The sequence below is a fragment of the Erythranthe guttata genome, chromosome 14 (assembly GCF_056151865.1).
Source record: "Erythranthe guttata isolate IM_541 chromosome 14, IM_541, whole genome shotgun sequence".
NCBI classification, from domain to species: Eukaryota; Viridiplantae; Streptophyta; class Magnoliopsida; order Lamiales; family Phrymaceae; genus Erythranthe; species Erythranthe guttata.
Window position 1 is genome coordinate 17,965,325 of NC_142546.1, and position 11,497 is coordinate 17,976,821.

Sequence of the window (11,497 nt, forward strand, 5' to 3'; positions counted from 1 at the left end):
ATGCATCTGATTGCAGTCGATTTGAGCATTGATTTGAGATTCGTGGGTCGGTTCTTCGTTCACAATATTCGACCTGTATATGTCGATTTTTTCAAAATTTTCGACAGATTGATGTCGAAAATTCATCCAAAATCGACATATAGTTGTCGAATGTTTTGAAATGTTTGAATTGAATTTTTGATAATTCGACAGCAAACTCTCGAATTATGTATGTGTAATATTTTTTTTTTTTTTTAATTTACTAATTTGTTTTCTTTCTTATTTTTATTTGCCTTTCGAATTTTCAACCAATTTTCGACAGTTTGCTATCGAATTATGTCTGTGTAATTTTTTTTTTTTTTAATTTACTAATTTGTTTTCTTTCTTATTTTTATTTGCTTGTGTTTATATTATGTATATTTATTTTTATTTGTGTGTTATTTTGCAGTGGAAGAACCACGTGAACCTCGTATACCTGCGGCTGTCTCGAACCGTAAGAAGAGGAAGGAATTATCTGATAGAGGCAAGGGCAAGGCAATCACGACCAAGAAAAAGACCACGAACAAGAAGAAGTCTGGAGAGGGTTCTTCCTCAACGAATCCGGTGCCGGCTCTACCTTCGACTGTAGAAGTTGGTGATTCGAGCAACGAACCGGTCCGAGGTCCCGAGATACCGGAATTGTACACAATTTTTTATTTTTTTTAATTTAGTTTTATATGGATTTTGATTGTTTTAAATGAAATTATTTTTGATAATTTGAAATTTTAATTTTTTTGTCCAAAAATACTTAGAATATGTTTTTTATGTTACATTGAAATATATTTGGGGTTAATTTCACAAAAAAAAAAAAAAAGAAAAATTGCAATTTATCAAAAGAAATTTTTTTTTGAAACAGACTAAATTCGACAGCTAACTGTCGAAATGAGGCTGTTTCATTTTTTTTTTTCAATAATTTTAAAGTTTAAATTTTTTTGTCCAAAAACAGTTAGAATATGTTTTTATGTTACATTGCAATATATTTGGGGTTAATTTCACACAAAAAAAAAAAAAAAAAAAAGAAAAATTGCAATTTATCAAAAAAAAAAAATTGTGGTTGTGAATAAATGAAGTCTGCTCCTTTGATAATCTTCCAGCATAAGAGTGTCCGTGCAAGTTTTCAAACATCCAATTTCCACTCAGCCTTTTCATCATCCTTGTGTTCTTTTGTCCCCTTCAATTTAAACGGACTATTGCATTTCTTTGAACCGGTGCTCCTTTTTCCCGGTCTTTGATCATCTTCACCTGGTACCTTCTTGCCAACATAATAGCCCCCCACGCTCACAACGAACAATCACATACGGTGTCCTATGTCCTCTATCCCCGTCACTCGAACCCGCAATCATTAACACCATTCCAATTCTTTTACATACTTCACGAACCCATGCCAATAAAGCTTCTATTGTTGGGAATTTTTCTGACGTGGTAAATGAATGGGTGCAATCGATCTACACAAAAGTGTCGAAAATATAAGACAAATAAATTTGCATCAGGCACAAAATCGACACTTAAGTGTCGAAAATGACCCATATTTTCGACACTTAAGTGTCGAAAATATGGGTCATTTTCGACACTTCGGTGTCGAAAATTGTAGCAAAATTCGACACTTAAGTGTCGAAAATGAATAAAATATCAATTGTTATGTTTTTTGACACATACATGTCGAAAAATAAGCATATTTTCGACCTGTATGTGTCGAAAATTGATGGCGAATTTAAAAAAAAAAAAAAAAATCAAAATCGAAGTTTTAGCTCAAAAAATACATGAATACATACCTTAATGGGTTCTCCTTGCTCGTAAACTACGATTCTAGTGTCATTTGACGCCATTTTGCAAGTTGTGTAAGGTTTTGATTTCTTTTGTTTTGAGGTTTTTTAGGAGGGTTTTTGGGGAGGGAGAAGAAGGAGGTGGAGGAGGTGAGGGGTTTGTGAGTGAGAAGGGAAATGGTTTTTTTAGGGTTTTTGATTATTTGGTATTTAAGAAAGAAAAATAGTATTTGTAATATTTTTTTGGTTTTAATTTTCATTAAGGGTATAAAAGTAATTTACAATTAATTATTTATTTTTTATTTTTTTTGTATTCAAGTAAGCAAAAGTTGGGATTTGAAATAGTGATCCCCGGAACATTCATGTATATCCCAATATTACCCTCAACCATTTATACCAAATTCTTAATTATAACCCCAATTTAATCAATTTTGTCCCCAAAAATCCAATTTTGACCAGAAAAATTCAATTTTGACTTTTTTTTGGAGCATACTTTAATATGCTCCAATTTCATCATCAACTTAATTTAATCTCAATTTGACCCCAAATTTTACAAATTATTCAATTTTGACCCAAGTCATTTTTTTTTCAAATTTTTTTTCTCAGAAAAAAACAATTTTCCGCCGGATTCCGGCGTTGACTTTTCAAATTTTTTTTCTTTCTTTCTGATTTTTTTGCCGGTTTCCCACGTTAACCGGCGGTCAACATCGGTCTCCGGCGTTTACTTATTTTTTATTTTTTTTTCTTTTCTTCCGGATTTTTTCGCCGGTTTCCGACGTTGATCGGCGGTCTCCGGCGTTGACTTTTTTAGTGTTTTTTAAAGGTTTCTTTTTTTTTTTTTTTTTTTTTTTTTACGTCCGCCGCTAAACATTGACCGTAATTGTGCCGTCACTGACAGTAATTTAAGGTAATTATACTGTCAATGATAGTTAATTAACGTAATTGTACTGCCGTTGACAATACATTTATGTAATTGTTCTGCCGTTGACTGTAAATAACGTATATAATATTATTATTTTTTTTATTTTTTGTTATTTTTTTTTATTTTGTTTGATTTGTTGACAAGTCAACGTAATTATATTACTGTCGTTAACAGTAAAATAACTATAAATACAATAATATTACTGTCAACAATATCACTATTATTATTTTTTTGGGTTTTTTTGTTTTCTTTGAGTTATTCACGGAGTAACGTAATAATATTACTGTCTATTATTGTAATATTACTGTAAACACAATAATAATGTTGTGGTTGACGGTAATATTACTGTTGTTATAGTAATATTGTTGTCAACCACATCAATATTATTATTTTGTTTGGAATTTTTTGTTTGTTTGAGTTATTCACGGAGTAACGTAATAATATTACTGTCTATTATTGTAATATTACTGTGGTTGACGGTAATATTACTGTTGTTATAGCAATATTACTGTCACTCACAGTAATATTAATTCTTTTGGCTTTTTATTATGTTTACATTTGTTGAACGGTCAACATAGTAATATTACTTTATTACACAATAATAATGAGTTTTATTGTGTTAATATTAATGTGCTAGAGATTAATATAGTAATATTACTGTGTTAAGCTATAGTTTAGTTAATTTTACTGTGTTTAACAGTAATATAGTTAATATTACTGTCAATCACAGCAATATTGTTGTTTAAACGGAAAAAAAATGTTAAAGAAAAAAAGAAAAGAAGAAAAAAAATTCAAAAAAGTCAACGCCGGAATCCGGCGAAAAATCCGGAAGAAAGAAAAAAAAATTGAAAAGTCAACGCCGGAATCCGGCGGAAAAAAAAAAAGTTTTTGAAAAAAAAAATTTGGGTCAAAATTGAATAATTTGTAAAATTTGGGGTAAAATTGAAGTTAAATTAAGTTAGGGATTAAATTGGACCATATTAAAGTATGAGGGGTTATTTTAGTCCTTTACAAACATTTGGACCATGTATGGACTTTTTGATAAAGGAGATTTTTGTCTGGATCTCTTTATGAATAAGTATCCATTGAAGGGCTTATTTGTAATATGCCCAAAAAAATGTCCTTGATTGATAAATACATAATCCGGAACAAAAAATAAAAATAAAGTTAATTTGAATGAATTATATATTAAAATAAAGATAGTTGAATATATATATATATATATATATATATATATATATATATATATATATATATATATATTATTGTTTTAGTTTTTTCAAGGAGAAAGTAATACTCATAAAGAAATTTTATCTCTTGCAAAAAAATAATATTATATATTTTTCATAAAAAAAAATAATAATAATATTACATCCATAAATTGTTTTATTGTACATTATTTTATTTTATTAACATATCATTATATTTTATCAAATGAAATAAAGAAATAATAAAATTATTTATATTTTGTATTTTCAACTAATATAATTTATTGAATGCATATTCTGAAATTCTATAATTACAAAAATTAACAAAAAATGTATTTTATTATTAAAATTAGTTTATTATTACAACGAAAAACAATTCCTAAAAATTATCTGAATATTCATAAAAAATAGACATTCAAACAAATATATTTCAAAAATTAAATGTATACGTAAGATATATATTTTTCGAATTTATATATAAATTAAATGCATTAAAGAATATATGTATTTGTGGTAATGTTTAAATGATTGTGCAAATATTAAATAGGAAATAACTAAAACACATACCAAAAAGCCAACTAATCAATTTGAGATGCCACATAATCAATTGAACTCCAACTAAACAATTTGGAGGTATGACATCAACATTTGCCACATGTCAATTATTCAGGGCATAGATCATCTTTTTATATAATATATATATAGTTTTTTAGGAATGGATCAAAATTTACTATCGAGTGCCAACAATGCGAAATTAAACTCAACCAATGTACACCTCCCATAATTTTCAGAGTCAGACAATACAAAGGTACGTAACTAGTTATTGGTCGAAGAATTCGAACGCAAATTTAGCGTGGGTCAACGAATGAAAAGTCTTGAAGATGCATATTTGTTATATTGTGAATATGGACGTATCAAAGGGTTCATATGAAAAAAGGAAAACATGATTATTTTCATGATAATAGTAAAGAACTTTACATGATGAAGGAATTTTAATGTTCTTGGAAAGGAACAAAGGATGAGAAGCGTATTGCTAAAATAAACAACCAATATACTTAAAGATTGAAACCAGATTTGGTTGTGCAGCAAGACTTAGGATTGGAAGAAAAAGGAATTCATAATGGAGACCGACTATTTTTTATATTCAGCATAATCATGATATAGTCTCACCCGACTAAAGTTATATGTTGAAATCAGCTCGTAGTATTTCATATCATAAAGGAAATACACTAAAAACATTGGTCAATGCTGGATTTTATGCATATTCTTACTTGCAACAAGAATCACATACATGGGAGAGAAAATATCGGTTTTCTTAAAAAAAAATGCATACGATTACATTAATCGTATGGCAAAAGATCACAGACAAGTTGAAATGGTGATGCTGCTAAGTTGATATATTGTTCTACAGGGATTTTCAAGTTGATAAAACAACAGGATGTGCAATTTCTTTTCAGAGATGGTCGGAGTCGGGTCGATTATGAGGCTTTTGGTGATTTTGTTTCATTTGATACCACGTATAAAACAAATAAATATTATCTGATTTGTGCACCTTTTACGGGCATTGACCATCATACGAACAATGTGATGTTCGGACTAGCTTTTATGTCTCATAAAACAGAGTCATTTTTTCAGTGATTATTCAACACATTTCTCGAGTCTATGGGTGGAAAGCAGCTAGAAACTATTTTCACGGACCAATCTCAAGCAATGATAAATGCTATTGAAGTTATATTTCTGAATTCACGTCATCGATTGTGTCAATGTCATATCTATCATAATGCTCCTTTTCACTTTGGTAATTTGAATAATAATTTAGATTTTAAGAATATGTTCCATAAGTGTATGGAATTTTGTGAATCTGACGAAGAGTTTGAGAATATTTTGAGTAAAATGATTGTTGAGAATAATCTTTATGACCATTCTTGGCTAAACAATATGTACAAGTTGAGAAATAAATGGTCTACTGCTTTCAGTAAACATAGATTCAGTGCAGGCTTAAAGCTACATCAAGAAGTGGGTCCACAAATTCTAGTTTGAAACTCGACGGTAAGAAGACCGATATATTGTTCTACTGTGTTCTGAGGCTTGAAAAGATTCAAAATGAATGGAGCCAAGATGAAAATGAAAATGATTTTAAATGTAGTCATGGGATCCTACACTTGCTGTAAAAAATAATTATTTGTTGAGAGATGCTTCTTCGGTTTATACTCACACGATGTATAATATGTTCCAGTCAGAATTGATCAACTCGTTGGGCATTTATTTTGATGGAGAGGCTTCAAATAATGGCACTTAATTCATGTTTAAAGTAAAATCTCAATGAAATTCAAATCGAGTTCGAAAAGTTGAATTTGATTCGAGTTCACATTAAATATAATGCACGTGTCAATTATTCGAGTATGTTGGTACATTATACCAGCACTCATTGTTAGTTTTTAAACAAATGAATGTGCACAAAATACCTACGAGGTAAATAAAAGCTAGATGGACAGAGTTCGCTTCAATAAATAAAGTTCTTGTGCAGATTACAATGAATCTCATACAGTTTATGTGAATCATGTTATGAGGTTTTGTTATAATCTTACAGTCCGAAGTAAAGTTAATCCCGAAGCAAAAATTTGGTGAGAACTGGGCTGGAGGGTATTTTTTTCAAATCTAAATACTTTACTTGATAAGTTGGGTTTAGATCATGTAATTAAAAAAAGTAATGATATGGCACCACGTGATTCCAAGAATAGAAGTTTAGATGTTGTGGAAGAACCTAACGTTATAAATGATGAGTTGGTGCTTAATCCTCTTTATGTGAAGTCAAGAGAAATCAATAATACTCGATTGTCAAGTCATTGGGATTCAAAGAGAAAAATAGGAAAACAAAATATAGATTCGTCAAGCAAGTTTTTTGAATAGATCTTTACAATACTTTTTATTTTGGTTTCATGAAGTTCCGTAGTTTTTTTTTCTAATTTGCTAGAGAGTAACAAAAAGTGCAACCAAAAGATCGCAGTGGTCATAAGTGTCTATAAATGTACAACCAATGAAAGAAGCTACCCGTGTTATTCCCTCACAAGGATATATTTGTGCTCCATCCTCATAATATTTTAGTGTTTATCGTTGTCAAGATATCTCATTTGGCTCACAATCTATTGAAAATAAACCTAATTGGTTTCGCAATCTTTCATATCCGACAGTGCAAATGGTGAGTTTTTATTTATCATCAATTTACATGAATATATTTCTCCAGCCACGAACATTCAGAGATGAGAATAAAAAATGACCCATATGATAGAAAAGGGGTTTTTATGCATACGTCCCTAACTAACCATCTTTTTTGGGCATATAATACTATTGCCAATAAGTTTAACCCTTTAATATGTATTATAAATAAGGAAAAAAAATGTATATGACAAACTTACCCCAACCCTTAAATCCAATTCCTAAATGTAACTCCATTTTAACTTCAATTTCATCAATTTTGACAAAAAAAATCCAAATTTGACTTTTTCTTTTCTCAATTTTTTTGTATGATTTTTTTTTTTGGCCGCTAGTTTCCAGCTTTGATGTTTTTTGTATTCCTGTTTTTTACGTCACCGGTTTCCGGAGTTGACCGACGGTCAACGCATGTCTCCAGTGTTGACTTTTTCTTTCTTTTTTTCTAAAATTTTGTATCCGTTTTTTTTTTTCCTTTTTTTCTACAGCTGCTGTTGAATGTTGATTGTAATTGTATTGTCGGTTACAGTAATTGTACTATTAACTGACAGTAATTGTACTATCTTTGACAGTACAGTTACTGTCAACCACATCAATATTATTAATTTTTTATTGGTTTTTTTATTTTGTTTGATTTGTTAACCAGTCAACGTAATAATATTACATGTTGTTGGTAGTAAAATTTCTAGAAAGACAATAATATTAGTGATATTTGTTGTTATACTATTACTGTGTTAGAGAGTATTGTACCAGTATTAATGCGTTAAAAAGTAGTATAGTTAATATTACTGCCAACCACAGTAATATTACTGCTTAACGAGCCAAAAAATATTCAAGAAAGAAAAAAGTTTTAAAAAAAAATAATAAAAAAAAAAATCAACGCCGCTGTAGGCCGCCAGTCAGCGGCGGCGGAAAAAAGAAAAAAAAAAGGGAAAAGAGAAAAGGAAGAAAAAAAATAGTCAACATCGGTGACCGGCGGTCAACGGTCGAAATTATAGTCAAAATTGGGTTAGGGGTCGAAATTGATTAATTGGTGAAATTTGAGTCAAATTAAGGTTAATTAAATTAAAGGATGGAATTGGAGCATATTAAAATGTGAGGGGGTATTTTAGTACACACCTTTAGATATTGTTGGGTTGTTTTTAAAACATTTTTTTCATCTGAATCCCTTTATGAATAAGTAGTCTAATATAAAAAGGCGAAGTTTATGTGTGTGAATAAAAAAGAAAGATTTTACTTAGATTTCTAATAATGGAAATGACTCAATGAGTGACCGGGCGTAGGGGAGCCGAGCAGAATTTTATTTTGTCTATTTCTTATGGATTTTCATTTATGTATTTTTAGATTAAGTATATTTATCCCTCTAAAAAATAAATTAGCCCTTGTAATACATGATTTATGAGTTTAGAAAGTTTAAGTAACAGTATAATGATCATATTATTTAGAAAAATAAATATATATTTAACTATTGTTTCTTAACAAAATACCAAAAAAAAAACTCGTAAATCATAGTTTATTTTTTGCGTGAACTCTTGCCCCAAACAAATAAGCTTAGTTCCACCCTTGGTGACGAGGCCAACATACGGTAAATGATGAAGAAGATCATGCCACAAAGTGCAAAGATTCAAGAGAAGCAAAAGAGAGAATCCAAATTTGTGTCGGAGTTCATATGTTTTGTGACCGGTGAAGCATCCGATCGATGTAACAGAGAAAATCGAAAGACGGTGAACAAATACGACATATGCTGGGCTTTGAGTTTACTAAGATTCGACAACTATTCAGACGCAATGTTAAGGTACTTGCAAGTATTAACATGAGAGCGAAAGGGTTAACAAAAGTAAGAACAAGACTAATAATAACTGTAGTAGTGAAGAGAAAGACTATGAAAGAAACTTTAGAGATAGCACGACTCCATTTGACTTTGGTATTCTAGAGACAGGAAGAACATCCTTAGCCAACCCCTATTGAACATATATCTGGAAAAGGGGCTTTAACGATCGAAAAGTAGTTTTTAAGGCCATTTTTCATTTGTTTTTGCTACATTGAGCCCTCTTGTATGTTTAGATACTTTATACATGGAAATATATTGACTATACAACATTAAGTTGTATTTTAATTTAATATATATATTTATATATTTAAAGGAGTTACTGTTATGGCCGGATCTTCTTTACGAGGGGAAGTGTTAGGGTTTGTGTAAGCCGTGAACCTGGTTTTATAGTAAGGATGTACATACTTGATCGATAAGATCAGATACAAATACAAAAGAAAGGTAGAGTATTTTACAAACATTTATATAGTTAGTATATTTTACAAACTTCTATAAATGCAGATATAAACTAAAGACAGGGATTCAAATAGCGTTTTAAAAGCTTGAAATCTATGGTTTTCGACAAAAAAATTGGGACAACTTCTCCAAACGTAACATGGTACATTAATATTCCTTCGTATTTGTGAGATAAGGGTTATATATATATATATATATATATATATATATATATATATATATATATATATATATATATATATATATATATATATATGTAAATTTACCTCGCCCCTTCTAATAATTTAAAACTTCAAAATAATTGACACTAACAAAAAAAAGATATAAATAAACTCACTAAAAAATGATGACATACGACACGCCATTAAATAAAGGGGTTTTTATGAGTCTCTGACAACTCATCTTTACTATTCTAGATTCAGGGATTATTTTTCTTTCGTCAATAAGTCTATCCCTTTAATATGTATTATAATAAGGGATAATTAGCAACAACCGCTCAATACATTTACATATATTAAGGTGGATGCAATACATTTTCCAATATTAGTGAGACACTCCTCCATCCAATAAAATAAAAAAGTATTAATCAATAATGTATTTGAAGTGACTATTTTAACCCTAACTAATTAAATATGTGTAATTACGTTTCACGTAAAAAGCTCAATCAATCCTGAGATCACGCTAAATCCAAATATTCCATAACCGTCTCTCTCTCTCTCTCTCTCTCTCTCTCTCTCTCTCTCTCTCTCTCTCTCTCTCTCTCTCTCTCTCTCTCTCTCTCTCTCTCTCTCTCTCTCTCTCTCTCTCTCTCTCTAGTTAATTTTGTCATTGATTCAAAGATTTGAACGTTGATTCATGCTTTGTTTGGTTCAATTAAGAAGAATTTAACCATCGTTCATTGACAATATTGTAATCGAAGAAGGTAAATTTTTTATTTTTGTATTTGCGTAAGATAATTTTTTGAGCGTGGGCTCGAATATTGCTTCGTTAAATTGGAATTTGTTTGCAAGGGGAGTCTCTAATCTAACTGCAAAAATTTAGATGTTATGTAGGTCGTTTTGAATGTGAGTCATTTTGTGTTGATTTTTGCAGAGTCATTATAGCCGATTTTCATTGCATAATCATTATAGTCGATTTTCATTGTAGCTACATTCATATTGTATTTTTCGATTGTCTCTTATGCGTTGATATGTATTTTTTCTGGTGATTTGTGTGAGTGTTTGTGTGTCGATTTTCTGCTTTTGCAGCTGAATGCAATTTTTTAGTTATAATTATATATTATTTATAGTCGATTTGGCCAAAATTTATAGTCAATTTGCCATACATTTATAGTCTATTAGGCAATACTTTATAGTTTACGCAAACTAACTAATCTTCTGTTCGTAGTTGTTTTCTATTAATTGTTCATCTTTTCATTCCTAATTTTTTTTAGATTGGTAGCAGTTTCAACACGTTCTTGAAGTACAGAGGGTTGGCTGCTTTGAAGCGATCTACTGGCATAAGTTTTCAAGCATTGATTGATTTTGCTTGTTCGAAATGGCCATGTCTGAGTGCATCCAACACAACTATGACATATATGCTGGTTGATCTTGCAATTTAGGGTGTTGATGTAGAATATTATATGAATAATATTTTGTATACAAATATTTTTTCTTAACTTTGTTCTGGTACTATAAATTGAAAAGTTATGATGTAATCATGTCATTATAATTTTGTTTGTATACAGGTTTATGTTGTCTTGATTTTTAGAGGTGCAGATGTTTTCAAACATAGTTGTTTACAAAATAGTTGTTTTTTTTCCAAAATAGTCTTTTTTATAAATGGTAATTTGGATATAGATGGATCCGTATTGGTCTTTTCGAAATAGTCTTTTAAAAATAGTCGTTTTGATAACAATTGTGAAATAATCTTTCTTATAATCTCAACAAACTATTATCCAAATGCAATTTCTAGCAAACCCGCTATTATCATAAAAACAACTATTTCTAAACATCAACTATTATCTGAAAACAGCTATTACCCAAAATTTGCTATCATCAAAACAAATATTCATATTGTTGAACAAAAAAATTATTATCGAAAAAAATTG

General features: G+C 29.8%; 1 long non-coding RNA gene and 1 pseudogene across 1 annotated transcript; both read left to right on the top strand.

Moving 5' to 3' along the window:
- On the top strand, positions 1-6,082 carry LOC148765339 (protein FAR1-RELATED SEQUENCE 5-like; annotated as a pseudogene).
- Positions 6,083-10,200: 4,118 nt separating this feature from the next.
- Positions 10,201-11,156, top strand: LOC148765340 (uncharacterized). Its single transcript, XR_016029816.1, has 2 exons — positions 10,201-10,330; positions 10,841-11,156. It is a non-coding gene; the product is annotated as an uncharacterized LOC148765340 (long non-coding RNA).
- Positions 11,157-11,497: the final 341 nt, after the last annotated feature.